Below are 11,961 nucleotides of genomic sequence, written 5' to 3'. Positions count from 1 at the left end.
CCGGGGAAGTTAGTCCACTTAAGGGCTTCCCCAGCCCACATCCTGAGACAACTGGCTCACCCTTGGTTTCCAGGCTCCACCTGCCTCTGTGCCTGGAGGCCGGAGTTCCAGAACACACAGCTATGCCTGGTTTTCTGTGTGGATGCAGGGGCCTCAGGTTCTCGCATTTGTATGGCAAGTGCTCCCATCCATTGACCTGTCCTCCCCAGCCACAGGGATACCACTCTTTATAACTACCAAGATCAGAGAGCAAAAACCCAAACCACAAGCAATGGAACTGTTCGATCACCAACTAAATCTTTAGCGGACAGAAGTAAACCTTGACGTTGAAGTGGATTGGCTGACTCACCTATAAGGAGGTCAGATTCATGTCCCTGTGCCAATATCACCCATGGATTCTGGATAAAACCCCATTCTAAGCAACATGAAGCAGGAAACGATCATTTGCCTTCTGAGTTTCCAAGATTCCGATCTTTTTTTTTTTTTTTTTTTTTTTTTTTTTGAGAGGGTTGGAGGAGGGGAAGACAGGGAGTTGAGACAGGGTTTCTCTGTGTAGCCCTGCCTGTCCTGGAACTCAGTCTGATGTATTAATAAAAGGATGGGAGGTGGATATGTTCTATGGAGGTCTGAGGAAAGGGGTGCCTCAGTGGGCCCGTGCTGAGACATCCTTCCCCCTGAGGGACCAGCCACACGATGGTAGAGTATAGAATAGAGTTTATTCAGGGCATGGGAAGGGGAGTTAAGTGAGTAGTAGGGGCAGAGAAAGGGGGGGGAGAGAGAGAGAGAGAGAGAGAGAGAGAGAGAGAGAGAGAGAGGCTGGCCATGAGCACATGGAGAGAAAGGGGGAGGGGAATGGGGAGAGAAGGGACAAAGGGGGAAGAGGGTAAGAGCAAGAGAGAGAGGGAACAACTGGGAGCAAGAGAGAGCAAGAGAGTGAGGAGGGGGCAAGCAGCCCCTTTAATACTGTCAGGCTGTTGCCAAGTAACTGTGGGGTGGAGCACACCTAGCTGTTGCCAGGTAACCGTGGGAGTGGAGCTTAGAGAGAATGCTAACACACTCTGTAGACCAGGCTGGCCTCAAATTTGGAGATCCACCTGCCTCTGCCTCCCTAGTGCTGGGATTAAAGGCGTACAGCACAGAGCCAGCTACAGACAGTTTTTCTGTGTTGCTTTGGCTGACCTGGAACACATGCCGTACAGCGATCTGATCTAGAAGTCAGAGATCGTTCCGAGAGCTGGGTTTAATGGCAAAGCCACCATGCCTGGGCAGATATTGGTTTATCTGAGCGTAGTTTTGGGTTTCTGCTCCAGGTAACTAGAGAGAATCCATACATATTTCGTTACTGCTCTTGTTTTTCATACATTTTTATCGTGTTCTCCCCTCCCCCAGCTCCTCCTAGCTTCTCCCCCTTCAGAGGACACACAGACCCTTAAAGCCAGAAGAAAGTCTTCATAGCCAACAGCGGCTGCACAGGGAACTTGCCCAAATCCTACAGCCCTTAACGTTCTTGGCTTTTTAAGCACAAAAAGCCATGTCATAGATTGACACATTTCAGTTAACAAGACACTTATCAAAAAGCAGAACTAGAAAAAAAAAAATCAAAGTTAGTTCATTTAAGGACTTTCCCAGCCACATATTGGGACCACTGGCTTAGGTTTTGTTCCTGTTTCTGCAGGCATTGCCGCCACACGCCGGGTTCCAAGGCCCAATGGGCTTCTATCGTGGTGTCACTTGATCTGGGGCTAAGGTCTGGGGCTGTCGCAGTATTTAACAGGCGGTGAATGTGCCTGGGCGATAGAACAGGCTGCAACAGCAGAGTCACCGATCTTCCAAAGACACCAGCGCTGTTCATTTTACACATTTAGAATTTGTCAGCAAACACTGCAGCAAAACCTCCGCACAATCGATCGAATGCTTTACCGGAAGGCAGGCACTGGCTTTGCGACCAGTAAAAATCGGTGTGTTTTTAAAAGTGCGATGTGGTTGAATCTCAGAGAGAGAGAGAGAGAGAGAGAGAGAGAGAGAGAGAGAGAGAGAGAGAGAGAGAGAGAGAACAGGTTCCATGGGAACTCAGTGAACCCATGTGAAAATCTCCAGAAGTATACAATGGGAGGCACATTCTAGAGATAAGCTCAAAGTGTTACTTTTTAAACTCCTACTTTCAACTGAATGTGCTGAACACTAACTTGGAACCATTTTTTAAGAAAAAATAAAATTCCTGTCATAAGCAGAAATTTGCCACAAGAGATGTCTGATTCACTAAGGTCTTTAAAAGTATCACAGAGGGGCTGCAGAGATGGCTCAGTGGTTAAGAGCACTGACTGCTCTTCCAGAGGTCCTGAGCTCAATTCCCAGCAACCACATGGTGGCTCACAACCATCTGTAATGGGATCTGATGCCCAGTGCCCTCTTCTGGTGTGCATGAAGACAGCTACAGCTATAAAAGTAAATAAACAAATCTTTAAAAGCATCATGGAGATTGGGAAGTTGCTTAAGGAAAATTGTTGTCTGTTTGAATTAAGATTCCTTTTTTCTTTTTGATTTTTATTTATTTTTTGTATGTTTATGAACATACTGTGGCTGTCTTCAAACACACCAGAAAAGGGCATTGGATCCCATTACAGATGGTTGTGAGCCACCATGTGGTTGCTGGGAATTGAACTCAGGACCTCTGGAAGAGCAGTCAGTGCTCTTAACCGCTGAGCCATCTCTCCAGCCTGATGATCTGGTTTTTAATGTGTGATATTCAGGGGAAACAAATTGCAGTGTTTTCCTACACTGGAACAACAAACAGTGAAAAAGAAGGATGCTCTCATGGGTCTCACAACAGACAACCGAACACTAAATTTCAAAGTTCGCTTATTTTTTTTTTTATGTGACTATCCCTAAAAGCAAACTTCGTGATGTTGACAGAACCATAGACTAGAGAATATTTTAATCATTAATTTTGGTAACCAATGAAGATCTGCAGTTGAGCTCTGCTGATGAGCACAGTGAGACATTTTAAACCCATGGAAGAGGAAGGCGGTAAACTACTGAACTAAGTAGATTTCTTTATAATATATCGTATCAGCCTGGCTGAGGAAGAAGTGCCGTGCATCTGTGACAGCAATTCTTGAGTCTTGAGTTGTGAATCAGAATATCTCCATAGCCTTCAAGATAGGTTAACTCCTCCAGTTCTAGTCCTCTGTGGAGAATACAGCTTCTCAAGATAAAGCCTTTTTTTTTTTTTTTTTGGTTCTTTTTTTCGGAGCTGGGGACCAAACCCAGGGCCTTGCGCTTCCTAGGCAAGCGCTCTACCACTGAGCTAAATCCCCAACCCCAAGATAAAGCCTTTTTAAAGTTACTGGAGGTCTACAACGGTCTACACAGCAGAGTCCTGGGATAGCAATGTACAGCTCCGAAGACTTTCGATGTCAATGACTTGGTCCTTCTAACTGAAGTGATACAAATTTTCGTAACTATCTCTGTATCCAAAGAGACTGGAGCTTTCACTAACCCTGACAGCTGTTAGTAATGCAGTTCAAGGTCACTTAAGACTTAGCCGGAAGCCCTTCTGTGTACTCAGCCTGTTTGTTTAACCTCCTTAAAAGAACAAGGTCACAACCAACCACTTGCCTCGGACACACACTCAGCTTTCCCAACCTCAGCTAATATATACCTTTCATCTTAAATTATGTGTTCTTTCTTGCCTCGAGCCAGAGAGTGATGGGTGTGTGTGTGTGTGTGTGTGTGTGTGTGTGTGTGTGTGTGTGTGTTACAGTACTCATTTGCTGAAAACAGCAAGCAGGCCAGAAGCGACCTGTCACAACCAATATTTACCGTAGATGTTGGAAACAACATATGGATATCGCTTGGTGATGGTGTGTTTGTGGTTCTGAATACATTGAGGTCACTTGGGGTCAGTTAGAGAGTATAACTCTCTTTTTTCTTGTAAAACCCTGTTAAGGATTTCTGTACAGTACCCTCATTCTTTCCTCCATGCCGTTCAATAAATACAGAGCAAAGCCCTGTGTCAGGAACAAACACAGGCAATAGGGACACCCAACCGACAGACTACAGACAAGCCAGTAACCACAAACTAGAGACCAACAGAAGAAACGTGGCTAATTCAAACCTGGGCTCATTCTCAGTCAAATGAATCCAAGGGACAACGCTCTATTTCCTTTCCTTAATGCAACACCAAAAATCCTGGTGCCTCTGAGGCTATCTTTAATGCACTTGATTCGTCCAATAAATGGCACTGGGTTTGAGTTGTATATTATATTTCTCAATTTAAGCTGCATAACTTTTTACTTTTCTACTCTTGTTAAAAGTATGCTTGGGATTTTGTTTGTTTGTTTGTCTATTCATTAGCAGATGGAATCCAGGTCTTGCCTGTGGAGATCAGTACTATAACGAGCACAGGAGTGCCAAGGACCAGCCTCAGCTTGGAAAGGGCTTCTGAAAAAGGGGTGTTCAGGAGCAGCAAAAGCAACCACTCGAAATCAAATTGTGGGGTACAAGCTGACAGTGTTGTGTTCTACATGAGACAGCTGTCTCTGGAGATCTCCTGACAGCGCATTCTGATAGGTCAGGTCTCACAGACCAAAACCCGACCAGTCTTTTATTTCTTTTATTTACATATCAATTCAGTAATTTACTCCAGGCTCCCTTCTGGTTATCCCATGAATCAGTATTCCTCGATTCTTAGAAAGAGAGTAAGCAAGCGCTTTTTTTTTTTTCAACATTACAAATGAATTCAGAGATCTGTCTGCCTTGGTCAGTGCAAACCATAAGCTAGCTGGGTGGGATCCTTCCTGACATTACCATTCCCACCACACCTGGGCCCAGGCTGACCTTGAATTTAGGAATTTGCCTGCCTTTGTATCTTTCCAGCAACCTGACTCAAAGTGCAGCTGCCTCTGTCCTATCTCTGATTCTACTCCAACAGGGCCACACCCTCTAATAGTGTCACTCCCTAGGCTAAGCATATACAAACCATCTCATGGTCTTAAAAAGCAAAGAGGAGACCTACTGGGAAAAATACCCAACACCCACCTCTGTACCACTTGTTACAGTTGGGTAACCCACTTGAATCAGCTGCAGACCATCTGGGCTGCACAAAAGCCCCATGAAGAACCGATGGAATGAGATGGAGCTCACACTTGCTCCAGGGTTTGTCTTTGACCACAGTGCTCATCGATGCTGTTTCCCATTCTGAGGTTCTGCTTCTGACTGACTCTCTTGGCCAGGCAATTAAAAGCAGCTGTGAATATCCACTGCATAGGATCAATACAGAAATCAATTCTTGGTTGGGGATTTAGCTCAGTGGTAGAGCGCTTGCCTAGTAAGCGCAATGCCCTGGGTTCGGTCCAGCTCCGAAAAAAAAAAAAAAGAAATCAATTCTTACATCTCCAGGTTCTAAGTGCCCAGGTGCTAAGCAGGTGCCCTTGATGAGCAGGTCACATGTCTGAGAAGCCCTGGAGGGGTGTGTGTGTGTGTGTGTGTGTGTGTGTGTGTGTGTGTGTGCGTGTGCATGTATGCTGTGACTCTGTGCATAAGTGTACCTGTGACTCTGTGTATGCCTGTGCCTGTATGTATGCATGTGTGTGCACATGTGTGTATGTCTGTGTACCTGTGACTCTGTGTGTGCCTGTGCTTGTGTGTTTGCATGTGTGTGCACATGTGTGTGTGTACCTGTGACTCTGTATGTGCCTATGCTTGTGTGTGTGTGTGCATATACGTGTACATGAGGGTATGTCTGTGTACCTGTGACTGTGTATGCCTGTGCGTGTGCATGTGTGTATGTGTTTTTGTGTGTATATATTTGTACATGTGTCTGTATGTGTATATGACCATGTATGTGCACTTGTTCATGCCTGCACATGAGGACAGAAGTCTTTATAGCTCTCCACGTTTTCCAAGACAGTATCTCTTGCTGCTCCTGTAATTTGCCATTTTGGCTAACCTGGCTGGCCAGTGAGACCTTGAAATCTGCCTGTTTTCCCCCTTCTCTCCACTAAACGCTGGGGTTCCAGGTGATTGCTAGCTGGCCTGGCTTTATATAAATGCTGGGGGTCCCCAAGCCAGAGATTCTGAAACTGTTAAGAAGCAAGACCTCAGCAGGCTGTCGTCCCTGTGGGTGAAGGAGCCGGAGACCAAGGCAAGACCAAGAGCATCTGAAGCTGCTGAGGCAGTGCACAGTCCAATCTTCTGAGCCAGAAGCAGAGAGAGCAGGCTCCTCCCACCGGATGGTCAGGTCTTTACAGGCCCAGTCCCTTCATGGCCACCTTGATCACCAAGCCCAGAGTCATTAGAAGCTCAGCAACTTTTGCTGGGGGCACTCACCATGAAAATAAAAGTAACACAGGTCGATCCTGGAATGAGGGACCCAGGTCATGTTCAAAGTTGTGGCAGACATAGAAGGACAGTGTCCTGTTAAATCCCAGGAGCCATTGAGCCTGAACATGGATTGTTGAGACCAGGGTGGATCACCCTGGCACAGACTTAAGGAAGGTTTTATGGCTCTGGAGACAGGCATGTATTATTCACTGAGAAATACATTTTATCTCATTTAGCTTCCTAACCGTAGTCAGAGCTAAGAAACTGGAGAAGTCATGAGGAGATGCAGACTAAGGTTTCCACTTCCTCAGAAGGATGAGTGACTCCCTGTGGGTGAACATCACCTTGGCCGGGTGTGAGTAGAACTGTGGGATTCAGAACGTCACAACCATAGATAAGAAGGGAAGACTGCAGGCAAGATGAAGGGCCCTCCTCCATGACCTCTACCCCTTGGTGGGAATAAAAATGGAGGTTCAGCCTCCAGACAGATGTCAAGATGTCCACCGGGTTACTCTAAAGTCAGAGGGGACAGTTTATGTAGAGAATAAAATGGAGAGAGGAAGGAGAGAAAGAGGAAGAGTGGGTAAGGGGTCTGTTGTTGTTTTAAAGTATGTGTGACATAGAGAAACAGGCAGACAGAGACAGAGAAACAGACAGAGGAACAGGAGCAAGAGACAGAGAAACGGAGAGAAAGTGAGAGAGAGACAGAGAGAATAGAAACCACAGTCCCATGAGCAGCAAACAATTTTTTTCTGAATAAAAGGATGAGACACAGTAGGGAGCAGTAACTACATGCTTTGCAGCTGAAATTGAAATTCAGGCAAAAGTGTGTATTGTCTGGGTAATGGAGTGGCGTGGGCTAGCACACACTACACAAGCCACAAACCACATCCCAGGCAGCCTGGCCTGCCTTACAGCTGCCTCTCTGAAAGGCTCTTTGTTACCTGGAGAACGGCCATTTCATACCATTAACACCAGCTAACATTGGCAGTGTTAAAACCCATCACGGTGGGCTTAATCTTCAAGTCTGGATAGCTCGCCCTACAGAGAGAGAAGAAACATTTGAGTTGTTTTCTTGCCAGCATGACCATCCGTGAAGACGTCCAGAAGCATCTTTGGAAAATGGTGACAGAAAACACCATCTCCGTGGGGTGCAAAGCTGTTGAGAGGTGTCACATCTTCCGCACTTTGCTGGGTACTTGAGGTAGATGCCCAGGGCTGCCTCACCTCACATTACTGTTACGTCTCCAACACTGCTTCTCTCTGTGTCTGAGCAACTTGAAGTCTCTCCTTTCTAAACTCCTAAGTGCTGTATAAATATATATAAATGTATAACTCCAAAGGGAAGGGGTGGCAACTCTCCCATAGCTAGGACTTTTTTGTTTCTTTTCTTTTCTTTTCTTTTCTTTTTTAAGAAATAGATGGACTGAAAATGCGGCATCAGTGAACTTTTAAAATTCACCAGTAAAATACAGCCCTCAAAGTCCTTAGGTTGGAGGTGAGGAGGATGGGGCATTGTGTAGTAGGTAAGAGGATTTAAGGGTGGGAAGTTGCCTTCCCCACCCCCCACACACATATGTAGCAGATGTGCAGCTTGGGCTTCATGTGTGTCCCCTAACAACGAGAGTAGGGGCTGTCCCTGACTCTGCTGCCTGCCTGTGGATCCTGTTCCCCAAACTGGGCCACCTTGTCTGGCCTCAGTGGGAGAGGATGCACCTAGTCCTGCAGTGACTGATGTGCAGTGGGGTGGGGAGTCATACCCAGTTGGGGATCCCCCTTCTCAGAACAGAAGAGGGAAATGGGGAGAGGAGCTTTGAGAGGGGGGATACTTGAGGGGGGCTGATATTGGGATGTAAAGTAAATAATTAATTAATTAAAACAAGAGAAATGGGAAGTTGGGGTTACAGAGACAGCTCTGCCAGTAAAGTGTATGCCACACAGGCATGAGTCAGATCACCAGTGCCCATCGGGCACTGTAACCCCAACAGTTTGAGATGGGCAAGCACTGGCTGACCAGCCAGACTCAGTCTGTGAGCTCCAAGTCCAGCATGCGACATCAACCTCGGACCTCCACCCCAGAACCCCAGGGAAGGGAGATGTGAGTGCTGCCCCGGAGTCAGTGGGTCAGACCAACGAGAACGCCACCACCATGTGTCAGCTTAGGCCTTGTCCAAGAGAACCATTAGGAGGGGCACTGAGCATGGGCAAAGCACGGGCAGAGTCAGAATTACCATTCCTGCTTAGGGAACTGCCAACAAGAGATGGCTACAGGCATGGAGGGCAGGCAGAACATAGGCAAGAAAGTCATACAAACCTTCCTCAAAGAAAGGGTCGGTTTTGGGCTGGAGAGATGGCTCAGTGGTTAAGAGCAGACAGTGCTTTTCCAGAGGTCCTGAGTTCAAATCCCAGTAACCACATGGTGGCTCACAGCCATCTGTAATGGGATCTGGCGCCCTCTTCTCTTCTGGTGCCTGAAGACAGTTACAGTGTACTTATAGATAATAAATAAATAAATATTTAAAAAGCGAGAAAAAGGATTCGTTTATCTTCCAGGACTATGGAAAAAGGAGGCGACAAGCCCCAGTAGCAGCTGAATTCTGATGTCTTTCTCTTCTTCCCACTACCCATTACACCTGCCAGCCCCTGCGTTACCAGAGCTATGGCTGGTGAACTGCAGGAGACTAGGAAGCTGTGGGGCAGAGAAAGAAAGGGACCCGTTTTCCAGCCTCCTTTCTGCAGCTGCTCCTGCCCTGACTCTCGGGGAAATGCCCTGTGCAGATTTGCACTTAGATTATTGCAGGGGAGTAGAAAGGCCTCTGCACTGAGACCATTTGTATTCAGAATGATCTGAAGGTTGTTGAAAGTCTTAGGTTTCCTCGAACGGAGACATGAGCAACAAGCCCCCCTCCCCCACCCCCACCCCAATGAATTTAAAAGAATAGCGAACACAGGGACTAGAGAGGTGGCTCAGCAGTTAAAAGCGTTTGCTGCTCTTGCAGGAGACCGAGGTTCAGTTCCCAGCACCCACATGATTTATCACAATCACCTGTAACTCTGGGTCAACTGATCCCTTCTGGCCTCTGTAGGCGCCTGCACACATGTGTTGCATGTACATACACTCAGGTACTTACATAAACATAAAGTAAATCCTTTTTTAAGCGAAATGAAGCGATACCATGGTGACAGCTGCTGTCTGTTCATGTCTGTTCATGTAAGACAAGTGTTCATGTATGTTGCAATGAAAGCTGCTCGCACAGCGGGTGGAGAAGGCTCTGCAATGCCGGCTTATGTTGTTTGACTCTCACCATCACCTCAGCAAGGGAGCACACAGCCTCCAGTTACCTTGGGAAGAGAAGAGACATAAGATTCAAAGGATGACAGTCATTATTTGAAACTGGGGTCAAATTCATTATTATGACACTGATTGTCGTGTTTCCGAGTGTATCAGCCACCTTTTGTCGTTGTGAGAAAACATCGAAAGCAACTTCTGGAAGAGTTTCTCCATAGAGAGTTCGCCCTCTGAGGGAGGCATGGCAGTGGGAAGCCGGAGCAGGAAGGCTGGAGATCACATTTTCAGTCACAAACAGGAGGCAGAAAACACAGTGGGCAACACTCAGGAAGTGGGGCAAGACTATACATTCTCCAAGTCTGACCCCAGTGACCCACTTCCTCCAGGAAGGCTCCCCATCCTAAAAGTTCCGTCGTCACCTCTTCAAACAGCACCCACAGCAGGGACCGTGAGTTCAAATGCACCAGCCTGTGGGGACGCTGCTCACTCAAACCACCGCACCGTGTACAATACTCGGTTCACCACAGATAGATAAAGTTGTCTCCCAATGCTACACACATTAGCTAGTTGACAAAAGTGCTTACGTGAAAGAAAGAGCTATCCAACAAAAATACAACTGCAGCCAAGAAACAGCTGCTTGGTAATTCTGCAGGTGAAATGCCAACTCTCCTTGAGCAGAGTCATAGAAGAATTAGCTAAGTTAGTGCAAGGTGGGCCCACCGCTGTTCAGAAACTCCTGGTGTGCAGCCAGAGAAAGACCTTGGTGGTAAGCCTACTTCCTTCATGAAGAGAGAAAGACAAGACATCTGAATACAAAGAACAAAGGTGACTCAGAGGGAATGGTGCCAACAAAACCTTTAGGAGCTGATGGACTTTGGGAGCTACTTCAAGACATAGAGAGCACAGAGCATCGAATGTTGGAAGCTGTGCTGGCTGGTTCTGTGTGTCAACTTGACACGAGCTGGAGTTATCACAGAGAAAGGACCCTCCCTTGAGGAAATGTCTCCATGAGATCCTGCTGTGAGACATTTTCTCAATTAGTGATCAAGGGAGGAGGACCCAGCCCACTGTGGGTGGTGCCATCCCTGAGCTGGTGGTCTTGGGTTCTATAAGAAAGCAAGCTGAGCAAGCCAGGGAAAGCAAGCCAGTAAGAAACATGCCTCCATGGCCTCTGCATCAGCTCCTGCTTCCTGCCCTGCTTGAGTTCCAGTCCTGACTTCCTTTGGTGATGAACAGCAATGTGGAAGTGTAAGCTGAATAAACCCTTTCCTCCCCAACTTGCTTCTTGGTCACGATGTTTGGTCAGGAATAGAAACCCTGACTAAGACAGAAGCCGGCCCAACTTAAGAAAAGAATACAACAATTCCCAATCTAAAAAGAACAAAATAAAAATGAACTACTATTGATCCAGTGATCCCATGTGAGTCAGCATTCTGTCACTATAACCAATACCAGAGACTATCAATTCACAGGAGGGAAGGTTTGGTTTAGCTCACAGTTTCAGGGCTTTACTCCATGACAATCACCTCAAAGTTTTGGTCATGATGGAGAAAATGATGAAAGGGGTGGAGATCCCAACCTCCTCCTTTGAAGGCATGCCCTTGACAACCTAACTGCCTCATCCCTTTCTTTTTTCTTGAGAGAGGGTCTTACTATGTAGCACAGGCTAACCCTGAACTTACAGAGATTCACCAGCCTTTGTTTCTACCTTTCCTACAGAGCAGACTCTGGGTTCTGGTCTCACTCTTCTGGATCAGGCCTCATCCATGTGGGTTAAGGAGCTGTGGACTGGAGGCCCTTTAGAATGACAGGGGAATATTCATAAGGCAGGATATGAGAGGACCCCTTTTATTACACAGTCTGGGCTTAAGAGCAAACACCTTTATTTATACAGTTATCTGTGACGACTTCATTCACTCACCCATTCACTGACCCATTCATTCATTCATTCATTCATTCATCCATCCATCCCTGTAATACTGGCTTGCTGGTGTGTGCCGAAGCTGTAAGTGCTGGAGCACCCTGGAGTGACTTGATAGTTGGTTTAAAGCTGCAAACAGGGCTGGAGAGATGGCTCAGTGGTTAAGAGCACAGACTGCTCTTCCAGAGGTCCTGAGTTCAATTCCCAGCAACTACATGGTGGCTCACAACCATCTGTAATGAGATCTGATGCCCTCTTCTGGTGTGTCTGAAGACAACTACAGTTTACACATATACATGAAAAATAAATAAATAGATCTTTAAAAGAAAAAGCTGCAAACAAACATGGGACCATGGCCCTGTGGACTTGTTTCCAAACTCCCCATTTAAGACATTCACTACTCTAGTAAATTACAGGCCTACCTTAC

This window comes from Rattus norvegicus, chromosome 9 (genome assembly GCF_036323735.1).
Source record: "Rattus norvegicus strain BN/NHsdMcwi chromosome 9, GRCr8, whole genome shotgun sequence".
NCBI lineage: Eukaryota > Metazoa > Chordata > Mammalia > Rodentia > Muridae > Rattus > Rattus norvegicus.
The sequence above is the reverse complement of the archived record's forward strand: the minus strand, read 5'-3'. Positions refer to the sequence as shown.